This window comes from Myotis nattereri (genome assembly GCF_964212035.1).
Source record: "Myotis nattereri genome assembly, chromosome: 1".
Lineage (NCBI taxonomy): Eukaryota > Metazoa > Chordata > Mammalia > Chiroptera > Vespertilionidae > Myotis > Myotis nattereri.
This window is the reverse complement of record NC_138075.1, coordinates 87,952,767-87,969,294: the sequence shown is the minus strand read 5'-3', so window position 1 is coordinate 87,969,294 and position 16,528 is coordinate 87,952,767. Positions and strand designations below refer to the sequence as shown.

Below are 16,528 nucleotides of genomic sequence, written 5' to 3'. Positions count from 1 at the left end.
AGCTCTCACAAGTCAGAATAATTTAGTTTCAATAGACTTGGTGATACTGTTTAAACCTTGAAAGTTAATAAACATGGATTTGTAGAATTAAAAATATTGAACTATTGGAGTGCTACCAACTCACAAAATTAAAGTTTTATAACCCAAAGTCGAAGACTATATTCTACAGTTTAAATATTTCATATCTGACATTTTCCAACTTGACAATGTGAAGTCTGATTTTGATTTTTCAATCCAATATGCGTTGGGGAGTTTAATTCAAAATCAAGATAAAAACCATTTCTGAGACTACCATCTCTTTCTGTTGTTCCCTTCTTACTCTGTTTATTTTTTCACTTTGGGTAACAAACGTTTCCACCTAATTGTGTTGTACATATATTGGAGAATGTTCTACTTAGGCATGAACCAGTGTACATGGATTGTTAAAGGATGAAAACCTTGGCAATTAGAATGTAATATGGGCAGTATATGACCAGTCTTACCTATAAGTTATATTCAAGGAAAATGCTTTTTTTATTTTATTTTTTTAAAGACTGTGAACTACTACAGAAGTTCCCTAGAGGTGAGCATCTGCAAGCAGAGACAGGAGTTGAAAAGTTGGGTCATGTGGTTCTGTGAGGTCTTCGTCAAGACCTCAAGGTACAGGCAGGGCCTTTTCATGCTATGGAGGTGCTTATGTCAGTAGGATGGCCAGATGAAGTGATGTGGTGGTAGGATTCCTTGCTACCCAAACTCAGCAGCCAGACCAACATTGTTTTCTTTGGCAAGGCCTGTGGAATCTGTTGGAGGTACGTACACTGCAAAGAGACTTCTACAGAGAGAAATAAGCAAGCTGAAAAGGCTCTCAGGGATCACATAGAAAGGCAATGTAACTCTAAGGGCTTTCTCACTTAAGTGGGCTTGCTTTTTGAGAGTGTCTGTCGGAAGTATGTTTTTGCCTGTAAGGAAACTGGGAAGATCAATACAGCTTAATGTTACAGTTGGATATGTGGACAGAAATAAAGATCTCCGTGTAAATACTGGTTCCATTTTGTGAGGGCTATAGATGTGACCAAAGAACCTTCATGTTTATTAGCCGTGTCTAAAAGGAAGGGCAGGTTTACCCCTGAAGACACTGGGAAATAAGTCACAACACACCTTTGACACTATCAGCTCTCCCCATTCTCACAGCTTTCTGAGAACACAGACTATTCAGTCTCACCAGGAGAGGAAACTCAGGTTCTCTCCTAAGTTCCCTTCAGTAAATTTAAAACTTTTGCGGGCTTTTCTTGATCATGGTTTAATTAAGACTGACAGATCACTAACTCCAAGTCAGCAAGGATCTCCTTGGACACATTTTGCTGTCAAATTCTCTTTCTGAGTAAAGGGGAAGACTAACACATATCATTTCTTAGATAATGTTTTAATATCTTGCATTGAATAAAACTTTTTTTTAATCAAGTTACAATGGTAGCACAGAGCTCCACAAGGGGCTAAGGGGTTGCAGATGGCTGCATTACTCTAAATGTTCAAGCTTGACTGACCCATTTCATCAGCACTGTCAGAGCCTTGCACTGATACATGTTGACAACATTTAATCTTAAAAAATTGAAAGAAATGAATTAATATGCAAATTTCATCAGCTTTGTAATAAAAATGTCCTTGAAAAAAAACAGTGAACATGACCCCTGAGGAATTGTGTGAATTATCCCAGCTCAATTCTTTAAGTTAGTCAGAGGTACACGGGTCCGCAAGGAAATCAGTGCAGATTTGACTTGGAAATAATTATGATGAAGAACAAAACACAAGCAGGTTGAATAAATGTAACAACTTGGGAGAAAGTCTTAGTCCTGTTTGTTATTCACTTTGAATTAACAGGATTAGGTTTGTTTTTTTGAAAATAAAGGAACACCACTGTGTAATTTTAACACCTAAGTAATGTGGGGACAATATTTTCTTAACTATTAATTTTAGTGCATATTAACAATCACATTTGACAAAAATCAAAGTTTTTTTGAGGATATAATAGAGTGCAGCTTTTTGGATAAAGAGAGGATTGTAAGAAACTCTCATATTTAGACCATGGTTTATATAGGATTTCTGAACTGGTCATTTTGACAGAATTGTGTGGTCAAACCACTTGCAATACAAATACAATTGACTGATTTTTATTGATACTGAAGTGGGCAGCCATTTCACTGAATTTACCCAATTGATGGGATCGTGTAAACAGAGTGTCTGGATGTGAGTGAGGTTTATAATAATCTCCATTATAAACACGCGGAAGCTCCGTGTTGAATCACGAGCTCAGCGCAGGGAAGCAGCCATCTCGGTGGGCATGCAACAGTAGCCTCCGCCTGGGGTCTGGACCCAACTCTAGGAAGCGACACTGGGGCTTGGTCATAACAACTGAATATTTCTAAGTCAAAGTTCAAGGCTTTTAATGTCCCCAACACAGATATGAATGTTAACAAAGGCGCTTCAACCATTAAACAAAATAATACCAAACCAAATAACATATCCATAACAGCTTACCAGCAGTCAAAATGAATGAGTGAATGGCTCGAGGACAGATATAATTTATTTCCCCCCCCATTGACCCTCTTCTAATTCCCTGACACCCTTTCCCTCAAAAAACGCATAGACACAGACAACAGTATAGTGCCTACCAGGGGGACAGTCTCATTAATTTAAAGAGATGTATGGATTTTAAGGAAAGACATGTGGTTTTCATTTCAACCCTTTGCATCTTTGTGCCACAGGCTGGAGGGGCTTTCTCCGTCCCTCAGCACCATGACCCTCCCGAGCTCTGGGGTCCGAACGGCTTTCCATTGGCTCAGTCTTTACCTGGGCATTGCTGGCTTTGCCAAGGGATGTCTACACAAACTACATCCAAGCTGTTTCTCAGACATCCATATACTTTCAATGCTGGTGTAAAAGCTAAAAATCACACCAAAAAACTAACTGTCTCACATAAAGACACCAAATAAGGGTTGTTAACAATCTGAAAAAGCCCACATAGTCTTTTCGAGGCGCTGAAGCCCTGCAACTTTCCTGATTTCATAGATCGTATCCTGGGAAGACAGACGCACTAGAATGCAGCCTTTGCCCAGCCAAATGAATCTCCTCTGTAAGCTTTTGTGGTTCTCCACAAAAGGCCTCTAAGCTTCTCCTTTCTTTCTTCAGTAAAATCCTACTTTTATAGTGCCCTTTGCACCTGCTTGCATAAAATGAATAACCCAACAGTTTAATTTTGCACTCTTCTGTCGGTGAGGAAGTGATATAAAGTTGCAGAAGGAAAAAAATAAAACCCTCTCTTGGTGTCCAAAATTAATATATATCAAGTGCAAGGGAAATCTTAATCTTTTTGAAACGTTTTTCTAAAATAGATGTTCTTTTATCATATGGCACATCGAGACCGGTTGGAGGGAGGGGATGAGAAAAAAGGCATTTGGCTAACATGCTGCAGAACAGCACTCTCTTTCCCACCTCACTTCAGGCTGTTCTTGAGAGATCTGAACAGTTGTGTAATAATGAAAAATGGGCGATACTTGTGGGGCATTGCCTGCGCTCACACACCTCCGCCCACGCATTCATCATTCTGCAGGTATTGTCAGTGAAAGTTTAATTGCATAAACACTCTGTAACTGTCCTGTCATATTTCTTGTCAGTCTGGATTCTCTCTCCGGGCTCACTATCTCACAAAACTATAATTGAATTGCTACCAAATCACAAGAGTCCCCCCCCTCCCAAATGAAATCTTTATGAATAGAATTTGTTTTCTATCAGCAGATTTGACAAATTGTGCCAGAGGAAGGGCCCTGGTGATAATTTTTGAGTTTATTCTCAATCTAGCTATTTGCTGAATGCTCTTATCTATTTTTAAAAAATTTTAAAGCCCCGGTGGGGGGATGGGGCGGAGCATCCAACAATCCGAAGGGGCTCTGTGGCAATAATTCCGAAGCCAGTGGAAAAACGGGAAGATTATCTCTGCCCTACTGTAAAGCGGTACCATCGGTAAATGAAAAACATGCAGATTAATTCAGAATTAAGCATGGGATCCGTCCGAGATAAGATTTCAGCAAACTATGTCAATTCTTAGTTATGAGGTATTAAGTACCCAATTTAGTCAAGTGTTTATTCCATTAAACCTTCACTTCATTTCTCCTTGCACCAAGCCTCTCGGTGATCATTACTCATGGAGGAGCTCTGAGCAGCCTGATTCCTTTGACAGAGTTTTAGGACCATGAACAAATGAAAATTAATCAAAGGCATGACATGCGATTTACTAAATATGTGATCATGAAGTTTTCGTGCATTTACAACACTGTCAAAGTACTAATAGTTTCCCCAAACACATGAACCAGAATGTGTCAGATGTGGAATAAGGCTTATCTTTTGTTTCGTCTTTGTTTCATTTTATGCTCTGGTAAGCCGCATCCCCACTCCTGTTTCACAACACGGACTCTCAGCAAAGGCCTGAGTACCAGCCAGTCTCTTAAAATTCTGTTGGTGGTGTGGGCATGAAACATGGCTCCTGGCAAATAACTCTTAAATGGGACTAGGCTTCACCCAGATTGACAACTGTCTGATTGTTTATGTTTTTAAAATGTGCTTATCAAAAGCATGTAGGATTGATGGGTGTTTGTAGATGAAGTTATGTTTTTGCAACAGACTTAATTTAGGACTAAGGTTAAGGCTTAGGATAAATGAGTGCATTAGATGATTAAAGAACATTTGTCTTGTGGGACATTTAAGTCATTTATTTATGACACTTAAAAACAAGCTAGGAACGAAAGCACCATGGGTTTAACGAATCAGCTTTATACAAATGTTAAACTAAAACTAATGACTTTTTTAATGGAACTTCAAGATATGTCAGTTTACTAAATATCCAGAGGCAGAATCAAATGTGCCGTGAAATAAACATGATGAAAAATATTGGAATTTTTAAAAATCACTCAATGCTACGTATATGTGTGTCTATATTCCCACATGGAACTTCTTCCAAAAGTTTTTTTTTTTTTTTTAATTGCATTGCTTTCATATTGAGGATCGAGGTCTTCGGCCCCTCTTCAAAGTGCTCTTTTATTTTAGATAGTAGAAAGAGGTATTTTGATGGTAGAGGAATTTGGACTATTGTGCAGCACTGTGCTGGGTATGATAAAATACCTTGTCAGGGGCGACTAGATGGCTCAGGGGATTGGTAATGGGACATATAGAGCCTTTCACCCATAGGTCATTGGCTTGAATTTTGTCCAGGTTGGCAGTGACTAAAAGTCATTAACATCTCATGACTGCTTGGTGGCCTATGGGAAATGAGTTTCTTAATTTATTTATATATGTAGGTCCGTCTATAGCACCTACGGCCAGGGCATCTGGGCATCTCTCTTGCTGTTACAGAAGTGTTCTACCCAATCTGCCAACCCCCTCTCTATGTAATAAGGAGATGGCTGGACACAGGAGAGGAGACTTTTAATTCTCTGTGAGGTCACCAGTTTTACCATTGCTCTTACTGGTGTTTTTATTTGAAGAGGATGTCCCCGGATAAGTGAGAGGCATTGACAAACAGACTGATATTTTACCAAAGACACAGGACATACTTTAATAAACCATAGAGAGGGGAAGCTTTGAACCCTAGAGAATTTACATCTTTCTCTTTTATGATCAATAGGATATGCAATTTTCAAAATTTTCCAGATTTTATTACCAATTGATAAAAAAAAGTAAAAGTAGGCAGATGGTATCATCAATCCTAATTATGTGGAAGCTTGAGGCTTGCATAATTACCTCCTGGCTAACAAATGACCACGAGGTACATTTCTACCCTTTTCTATCACCTTCGTTTCAAGTCATCATTTCTCCCTTTTTCAAGGCCTCTTAATAATTCTTCTCCAGGACTACTCACTCGCTTCTGAATTAAAGAAATTGTCTATGGGATGGTTTCTTTTGCTTCCAGTCAACTCTACTCAACACATCCTGCACATTCTTGCAAAAATAAATGACCAGGTGTTAAGTTCAGTGAACAGAAGTTACTTGTGGATAGGAATCAACGTAACCTCAGAAAGACTATTCTATAGAGCCGCTTAGGAAGGATGGAGAGTGCCCCAGCTGGTGGTCCAGGTGGAGGTTAGATAACTACTTTAGGTGGCTATTGAGAAGCAGCCTGGTGGAAAGGTTAAGGATGGAAACTCTGGTGCCAGGCTGCTTGGGTTTAAATTCTAAGCTTTCCACCTGTATGATTTTTCTAAGTTTTTTAAAAAAAAGGTCCTTTTTTTTTTTTTTTTTTTTAGTTCCTTCATCTGTAAAGTGGGAAAAATAATGGTACCTTCTTTATAATATTTTGTGAGAAATGAAAGAGGCAGCACCTATAATGGGCTTAGCAGAGTGCCTGACACCTGGCGACCATGCAGTGACTATTAGTGGCTCGGTTGTCTAAGGCATTCAGGGATCCGTAGGTAGTTGCACAGTGTCACCCTCCCCAAGGGAGGATCCTTCCAAATTCAAAATTTATTTTTGTATGTACAAGTGATCAAATAATGTTTTTATTGGGTCACTGCTCTGTTTAATGAGTTGTCCTAAGAACTTACCATACGAATCTCAGGTGCTTTCCCCTGGCAGTCCTGCTCCTGCAAGATCTGGGCCCATGCACCCGGGCTTCAGTGAGGAAGACAGGGCTCCTTCCTGGCTCCCCAGTGCTGCTGGGATGGGCCTCTGGTGACCATCTCTACCTTTTAGGTTGGGTTTCTGCGGGGCATGCGAGTCAGCCCTCATCAAAGCCACCCACGACAATTAAGCCTTTCTCTGATTTCTTACCCCAATTGCCTTTTTTTGTGCCTGAAGTGAGAGAGCAGCACGATCCCTCCTGTTTTTTTCCTCTGGTTGTTGACTGTGTATAAACCTGATGCGATCAGTTGTCTGAGGGCAGGTGTCACAGCTTCTAGCTTTTGGGTTCTCTGTAAGCACCTAGCAAAGTCCTTGAAACAAACAGATCCTAGGGCCACAGTCTGCACTGGTGTGGTGTCAGCCTTTTGCCATCTCCACTTTTGATAGAGGGTCATTTTGAGAAATAAATTACTTAAAACATGCCTATTATTATAATTGGAACGTATAGGTAAAACATAATGAAAACTATTCATATTATCATTAATGTTAATTAGAGTACTTGCATTTGAGTATTTGCAAAAAGTTCTATCTTGAGTAGAAAAAGCTTTGAAAGAGTCGGCACAGTTTCCAAAGCTAGCATTTCCTGAATGTCAGTCAGTAAAGTCAGCCTAGTATTAATGAAAGGAGGCAGTATGGGCCACCTCCGCTCCCAGCCCTTCTTTACGGCCAGGGAGATCAATAGCCAGAGGAAGTAATATTCCTGAGAACCTATCAGACAGCAGGCATTTTTAAGGCCAAACAAACAAACTCATAAAACCGTTGACAATGTACTTCTAAGTCCCTGACAGTCGTGGTTCATGTATGTCTGGGTATGTCAAGGCAAATTGCTTCCAAAGAAGCAATGTTCCTGAGCTGTTAATTTCAGGGTTGCAGTTTCAAACCTGAGATAGGCTGGCAAGGTTGCTAGGAGCAGCAGATTGTAATAGAACCTACCCTACTCGTATACTGTAGCGCCCTGATTGTGGCCATCACACGGCTGCATTGTATTAACACGCTCTCTCCCTCACATGATGGTCAGCTGCTGAAGGCAGGAGCTTCATCTCTGTTTCCTCAGTGCTTCTTACAATGCCCGACACATGGCAGACATGGACTCAATGGTTACTGAATCCTAGACAATCCCTATTATCCGGTGGGCCTGGGTTTTGAAAGAGAATTCCCTTTGGTTAATAACAAGTAGAGAGAAGATATAGGTTCTTCTCTCTCTCAAGCTGCTTTGTCAGCTCACAATAGTTGGCTGATGTTTCCCATGGGTCCCAAGAAACCCATGTTTGTGTTTCATGAGCAGATGCCTCCAGGAGGATATGGCACCTCTGGGTGGACTCCCTGCTCTTCTTGCTTTTCCTCCATCTTATGACTGCCTTGGGGGGCTGGTTTTGAAAGGAGGCGCCCAGAGAAGCTGCAGGGAGCCTGGCCCAGCACTGGCCAAGGTGGAGCAGAGAGCAAATGCAGAGACAATTTGGCTGTGCTCCTGGCCGAGGAGGCAGGCACCTAATGGGACCAAGGGACTCAGGGCTGAATTCTGCCCATAATTAATTCAGATGCCACTGGAGTTTCAATGGAAGGAGGAAGGCAGAGAAATGGATTAGATAGTTTTAGTCCTAAGTGAGAGACTGCGTTTTTAAAAAAAGATGTTTTAGTTCAATGAAATACGCACGGACAGGGTTAGTCAGGGTTCTCTCTGGACTTCAGAAGCCCCTTGGAGAAAATTCCTCTGGTTTGATTCCTACCAGGGTCCTATCTCCTTTCTCCATCTAGTTCCTAGGTTTCCCATCTACTCTGTTCCTAATTTTGTACCCTTAACTCTAATCTTGGCTGATAAACTAACCTGTGTTTGGGGCAAGCCACTTCGAATTTCCATCACTTTCCCCTCATCTGTAAAATAAGGATAACACACTGACCTGCCCCAGAGGGAAAGGGTGTGAATTAGCTTCTGTGATTAGCAGTTTCTGTGCTCTGCATACATCAGGCTGGAGATGAATGCCAGCCATTATCACGGTGGCCTGAGTACACTTTGCTGCTAAAGTTATACTCAGGATAAAACTGCTTGGCAAAGAGCTGACAACTGGAAGTTGCAAACTTTACACAGAAGCAATATTTCCAGCATTTTCCCCAAGCAATCATGAGTAAATTGCTCACTAGGGGTGGAAATGGTTTCCAGCCAGTTCTGCCTCTTCTGATCTGTGCACCCTGCGAAGCTCAGTCAATGCCAGGTAACCGATCCTTCGCTGGACTGCTCTTTAGTGCAGAAGAATTCAGAATGCTATAATTTGGACAGCGATGAAATTTCTTTGCAGTGCTATGTATTAAAAGCAAATAGCATTTGCTTTGTTCAAGACAAAAGTTACAGAAGTAGAATCTACAATTTTTAATTGTCCAATGACAAAGACCACCACATTTTTTTTTTAAAAAAAAACAACGGGAAAGAACAGGCCATCCATTAACAATTTATCTTGAGTTTCATTTTAGAAACTCTGAAAATGTACCCCTTATCACTACAGGTAAAGAAAAGTCAAAATTATGACCTGAAAAGCTATATAAAACAACTTAAAAATAATGGGTTTAAAAAATTGATTTTCTAAACCTTCAAAAGGTTTAGGAAAAAATGATACATATAAACTGAGTGAACCTATTTGTATTCTGATAAGAGGTCTGTGTTTCTATTATTGGACAAACCATTTGCTACCCTGTAAATACCACTGTATTCATTTATATAAAAGCTGCACATTTTGGAGCCACAACCACTGTGTTCTAAATTCTGAAAGAAAACGTTTCAGAATGTCATCCAGAACTATGCTGAGCGCCAACATCTTCTCTGCGAACCAGAGGGAGGCTGCCCTTCTGCAGCCACGTGAGTCATCAGCACAGATTCTCACAGGTCAGCGTGTGGAGCAGGGGTCCGCAAACTTTTTAAACGGTCCCTCAGACCGTTGGAGGGCCGGACTATAGTTTAAAAAAAACTATGAACAAATTCCTATGCACACTGCACATATCTTATTTTGAAGTAAAAAAAAAACAAAAACGGGAACAAATACAATATTTGTATTTGCATGTGGCCCACGGGCCGTAGTTTGAGGACCCCTGGTGTGGAGCCTCAAAGGATGCCGCTGTGCATTCTGGGAACTGTCCTGGAAGGGCGTAGCTCAGGCACTGGGCCAGCAGAGCCTTGTGGGAAGAAAGAGATTTTACCCTACTTTTCTTTACTTCCCTCAGACAAGGTCCTGAAAGTACAAGGTTGCTTGCAAATGTTCTCATTGTACACAGACAAGCACACTACAGAGCGAGAGCATACACAAGAAGAGGTGACAAGCGTGCCTAGGCCTTTCGCAGCAGAAGAGAGCACGGGGAAATATTTATTCCCTTCTGGGGAAGTGATCTTATTTAGCTTAGCTTGGAATAAAGGTGACATTTAAGAATAGACTAATTCCTGCATGAAAAAATGGTACTGCATCAGGTAGCTTTTTTGAGGCCAAGGAAGCATTCTGAATGTGGCCAGGATCTCCTTGTAATGGTACTGGCTTATTTTTGGAGCATATATGTCATTTTCATTGAGGGGTGAAAGGTCATTACTATTTCATTTAAAAATGACAATGATATAGCTAAGGAAAAGAAATCCTATATAATGGAAGCTTAATATGCTAATTTCCAGTCGTTCAGTTGGCCATTCAACCAATCAAAGCATAATATGCTAATGATATGCTAAGGCCACTCAGCTGCTCACTATGATGTGCACTGACCACCAGGGGGCAGATGCTCCGACCAGTAGGTTAGCTTGCTGCTGGGATCCAGCCGATCGGGACTGAGTGAGATGGGCCAGACACTCCTGGAGCCCTCCTGTATCTCTCCCTGGCCCCGATGGTGCACTGGTGGGGTCCTTTGGACTGGCCTGCACCCTCTCACAATCTGGGACCCCTTGGGGGGGATATTGGAGAGCCAGTTTTGGCCTGACGGTGGAACGACCAGTTGCTATGACGCGCACTGACCACCAGGGGGCAGATGCTCAATGCAGGAGCTGCCCCCTGGTGGTCAGTGCACTCCCACAGGGGGAGTGCTGCTCAGCCAGAAGCCAGACTCACGGTTGGCGAGCACAGCGGCGGTGTTGGGAGCCTCTCCCACCTCTGTGGCAGCTCTAAGGATGTCCAATTGCTGGCTTACAGACATCCCCCAAGGGCTCCCAGACTGCAAGAGGGTGCAGGCCAGGCTGAGGAACGCCCCGTCCCCACTGCAGTGCACAAATTTTGGGCACCAGGCATCTAGTAATTTTTATAAGTTTGGGATAAAAACTGAGTTTTTATGTTGAACTGATGATCCCTTTGAGTTATGAAAATATTAGTTTTTGCTAGGCTGCTTTCTGACTATGATATGTGATGCTTCCATGTGCACCTGGGTTCCCAGGAGGCAGCCAGTGTGGGGATGGTGCACATATCTGGACCATTGCTATAGCTGCAGTACAGAGTCATTTCCTATTCAATTCATAAGAGGTAACCATGGTACATTATCTGATGGATTTATCTTTGCTGATATTATATGAATATGAAAAAGAATTCAATGTGTGTTTACAGTTTGATAAACATTCAACGTAAATTATACATTTTAATTTCATTTATTTGTTGGGGACTATGGAAAGCAGAAATTTCATCGCATACAAACTGCCACTCAGATTGAAGAATCACCAGTTTCCTGAAAAGGTACACTAATTGCAAGAACAAAATTCATTTCCATCTGAAGTGAGTCACTATGGCTTATAATCAGAGTTTTTAAAAGGCATCAGTGGTGAGCTGTCCTAGTGACTATACAGTTGTATTTTACACTTCCAGTGGCTCCAACATTGTCATCGAGAATAAATCAAGTGCTAATAAACCTCCTTCCATTTGCCAACTTGAATGTCGTGGTTCCCACACTATATCTGAAAGAACTTGGCCTGATCTCTTAGCATTAGCATGCGGAGCAGTCTCCATGATATTATCTTACATATAATGACTCCAAAAATCTCACAGAGATTAATGGTGATAACATAATTCCAAAAAGTTGCCATTCTACATGCAGAAATATATTGGCAGTAAAAACCAGTCACTGTGTGCCTCTCCAGCAGGAGATCTCTCACTTTTCTTTGATTTTTAAAGGCTTCAGATCAATAACTGGAGTGTCATTATTAACAGCTCCCTCAACACCTTGGCCAGCACTAATATTAAATCCATTACACCTTCTGTTTGACATTTGCAGTACGGCAGAGAGTGCGGTAGATACAGTCACAGTGTCTGGGGACTGGGGTTGGATGTGGGGTTAGGAAGATGTTTTCTCCTTGCCTGACTTCTGAATTCAGTTCATTGATAGGAAACTTGAACCAATAATAAGAAGAAAAGAACCCTGCACCCCCAACGACCCTATATTAGGTGGTAGATAATTCACCCACAAAAGTACAAATGTATCTCATATCTAAGCAGTTTCTCAAACAAAATATTGATCTGAACCTCAGACAGTTTTTTATATTCATCTGTTCCTCTAATTATATCACTTGTGAAAATTGTCTAATGATTTCAGAAGAATAGAGCTCCTGTAGAAACAGGAGCTGATCAAATTGACCGTAGCACAGAGGCATATGTAGAAAAGGCAGATTATTTCCAGCCAGGCAAGTACTCAACTGCTTCAATTTTGCTTGCCTTTAAAATATCCAGGACATACAGTAGGCGAAATAGCATAGAGATCGTTCTACTGCAATGATTATCTTCACTCCCCCCAACCTGCTCCCCCAAACAAGCTAGATCTGGGTGGAACTTAACCTCTATTTTTAGACAGCAAATGGTTAATGGTGTTGCTGTAGTTATCCTTCACCAAAGTACTGTCTCATACATTTTGCTAAATTGTCTAAATCCTGGTGCAGTATTGATTTCTCCCTCTATGAGCTCGCACCCATTCAATAAGCCGCAAGAACCTCTCGTCCTGACTGAATTCCCTCCAAAGCAGGACCCAGGCACGTGACTCCTGACAGTGGTCCTATAGCTGGGAACTGATTGTTAGCTGGTGGGAAACAAACCACTGCAGACAGAGAGGAAATTTTATGTTATAGTGAGAAACATGACAGGGAAAGTGAAAAAGCAGGCTACCCAAGCATGTACTCGTATGTTATGCTATTTAAGCAAACAAAGGAACCCCACCACATGACTGTACATGGGTATAGGAGCAGAAACCAACCTGGAAGGATGGACACAGAGTACATACACGGGGTTCTTTGGGTCATGTCATGTTGGTTGCTTTTTGTTTCCTGTATTTCTGGACGTTTTATAACAAGTTGAATTAATTTTATAATTGGAGAAAAACCAACCTGTTTTAGTAAGAAGGAGGAAGGCGTAAAACCAACAATGTTATGAACCTGAGGAATATTACTCTTTGCTGCCAAACCAGGGAGATTTTCAAAGTTCCTCTAGGACAGCGGTTCTCAACCTATGGGTCGCGACCCCTTTGGCGGTCGAACGACCCTTTCACAGGGGTCGCCTAAATACATCCTGCACATCAGATATTTACATTACGATTCATAACAGTAGCAACATTATAGTTATGAAGTAGCAACAAAAATAATTTTATGGTTGGGTCACAACATGAGGAACTGTATTTAAAAGGCCAGAAGGTTGAGAACCACTGCTCTAGGATTTCTTAAAAGAGCTGCTTTTCTGCTTATTAAGTGTTTAAAAGATACAGCATTGAAATTTAGTAAGAGGGTAGCACTCATAATCCCAAGATTACAGAATAATTAAGAGTGAGGAAAAGAGTCACGCAGATCCACAAAAAGAAAACGACCCACGCAGACATCACTCCCGGAGGCTCTGTGCTCCTCAGGGGGCAGGAGCCTGGGGGACAGCGCACAGCAGTCTCCTCCAAGGCACTGGGGCAGCTCCGGACAGGCATACCAGAACCCTTGCACTTTCAATATGGCCACCTGTTTATTTTTCGTACATCTGCCTTAAGAGTTCCCTAAGAGAAAGATATTACTAAGCTATTAAGAAATGTGCATACATATAAAATATTTATCTGGGTTTGCTGTCCAGTCTACAGATTTTTTTCCCCTCTCTCATTATTTTTTTTTTAAAATATATATTTTATTGATTTTTTTACAGAGAGAAAGGGAGAGGGATAGAGAGTTAGAAACATTGAGAGAGAAACATCAATTCAGCTGCCTCCTGCACACTCCCCACTGGGGATGTGCCTGCATCCAAGGTATATGCCCTTGATCAGAATCGAACCTTGGACCCTTCAGTCCGCAGGCCGATGCTCTATCTACTGAGCCAAACCAGCTAGGGCTCTCTCATTATCTTGAGGCTGGTTGAAGACAAGACAATCAAAGGACTGGCAGTTCAAAGAAAAGGAATTCCGATCATGGCACAGTATCATGCCTCTTAGGCCGGTTTAGTCACTTGCTTCCTTTTATTATTATGCCAAATGTTGTTTAGATTCCAGTCATTTAGTAATGCTACAGTGAACACATCAGGGCTTCTGAAAATTTTCCTACCTACCAGTCCCCTCATTTTCATAATCATCACATATTGATATCCCTTTCCAACCACATTACACTATTATTTCACAAAGAATCTGTGTTTTACCAGAGTTTAAAAGATTATGATGCAACGAAGAACACTCTTCAAAAATGTTCCTCCGCGTTATTAGGAATTAGGAAATCTTGTTAAAATTCTTCCAGCTTTTAAGAAACATAAGCAGCTTTGGGATGTAGTGCCTGACATGAACTTTTAAAGTAATTCCCTTGGAGCAATGATCTGCATTAGTGAGGATATCCAGCTAAAGGGAGCTCCCCACCCTGCTTCTCAGTATTTGAGCAGTCAGTCTAATTGCCTTTTCAAGCCAAAGACTGAAAAAGAACCCACACTGCAGACTTTGAAAGCAAAGTGCGTTTACCCTTCTCTAATGGCAGGAGAGACACTCGCCATCAAGGGAGAGAAACCTTCTTATGCGACTGTCGCTAATGAGCCCAGGTTGTTAGAGTGTGCTTAGAAAGCAGAGTTTTTGATTTTCCTAGTTAGCTTGGCTCAAGGAAGCAGGGGAAAGAAACCCAAGTAACTTCTCAATCACACCTCAACTGTTAAATGACAGCACAACCTTAAGGGGGATATGCTACTCTAAAACCCAGAATGAAAAGATGCCCGGTGAGGACTGAGGGCTGAGTGCACCTAGAGTTGCTTTCTGCCAACTGTGCTTCAGAGAAGGCCCGGGTCTCGCCAAGCTCTATATGCAACCTTAAATCGGTGTGATTTGGACTCCAGCTTAGGATATCCTAGCAGAACTGGTTTACAGGCTGTGGATATTTTCCTCCCGATCAAAGTCTTTTCCGAGTGACAGTCACCCTTAACGTGTTTGTGATTGTGGAGACATCAAGCTCTGTGTGAATCAGCAGTGTAAGAGGGCTACTAAGAAGACCTAGTTCCACCATAGGTGGTGTTAACAGAAGTACAGCAGCCCGAACGGAGAAAGGCCACAGTCCCTCTGCTTTGTACTCATCAGAATACACCTCGAGGGCCACACTCAGTTCCTACACTCATATTTTTCTAGGGTCACCGCAAACTGAAGCTCAGCCAGGGGAGGGTGACTAGGGTGGCGAGAGTCTTAGGAACATGCATCATGGCTGTGGAATTAGGCGGTTGGACCTGGAAAGGAAGGCAGGCAGGAGGAAGGGGCATTTGGGGTAAGTGATTTCATATATTTGAGAGGTTATGATGGGCAGAAAGGAGGAAATCTGAAATGTGGTCTCGGAGGGTAGACCTTGGATTAGAGGGAGAAGCTACAGCAACGTAGACTTTGGCTCCACGTTAGGGATAATTTCTATTGGAGCTGCTCCCCGAAGGAGTGGGTAGCCTAGTACCCACTTAGCTTCCCATCAGGAGCAAGTTCCAGCAGAGACTGGAAGGTTACCTGTTGGTTTTGCTATAAAGGGATGGCTCCATAGGTTGGAGGTCAGATGAAAGGATTGTTGACAATCCTATTTAAACTGATAGTTTGTGATTCAGGGAAACAAAGTCCACATTGCTCAGGCTTTAGTTCACATGACGATCTATAAACTTGAATTCTTACACACTGAGTGATTATCCTGAGCAGCCCAGCCTCCCCTGTCCCAGTCTACATGAAGGAATAGACAACCATGTGCTTGTACTGCTTCTCCATCTGCCCAGATGTGAACATCCTAATGACTGAAAAAGCAGTTCCCATGATCTCACTGACACACCTATTCAGTAAAGTCAGTGAGCAATGCTATAAGAATATATGACCACACCCCCCAACAAAATTTTCATTTGTAAGTAATAAAGAGCAGTGTTAACTACTATCTTTCTCAGGCGTGGAGCTCACTGGAGAAGGATGCTCACTTGTGGACAGATACTGCCCTACAAGCTGCAGGTGACCCAAATGAGGAAACATGGATTGGTTTTAGATGGAATTAAATTATTTTACAAAAAACGACAACTATGTTTTTTTTCCCTTCTGTGTGAGCAAACACGCTGTGATTATTTATAAGCAGGTCAAATTAAAGTATTTCCTTAGAAGTATGTAGAGTTATTTTAGTGGTAATCTTTAGAGCTTTCCCCCCCTGTTTTTATTTCTATAAAAATGCTTTTGTGTTGTGAATCTGTTTTAAAACAGCATATCAAATAAAGTCAAGCATCTTTAGAGTGCAAAAATAATTTCTTAAATAAGCAAATAAAACTTTGCACTTCAAATCAGGCCTTGATTCATTAAAAATCTTAAACTTCTCATGAGAAAAATTAACATTTAAACCAGTGCTGCTTGGCCAATCACTCCACCACACAAGAATATGAAATATCTCCTCTAAAAAAGTACAAAAAGGACAAAACCACAAATGTGGAACTTCAATTAATTTAAAGCCCCA

The 16,528-nt window shown here is 41.5% G+C and overlaps 1 protein-coding gene across 12 annotated transcripts in view; it reads right to left on the bottom strand.

Annotated features, from left to right (window-relative positions):
• NPAS3 (neuronal PAS domain protein 3) overlaps positions 1 to 16,528 on the bottom strand; it is a gene marked incomplete at its 5' end in the record, with an annotated part of 907,100 nt that overhangs the window by 106,012 nt on the left and 784,560 nt on the right. The gene's annotated exons all lie outside the window — the stretch shown is intronic.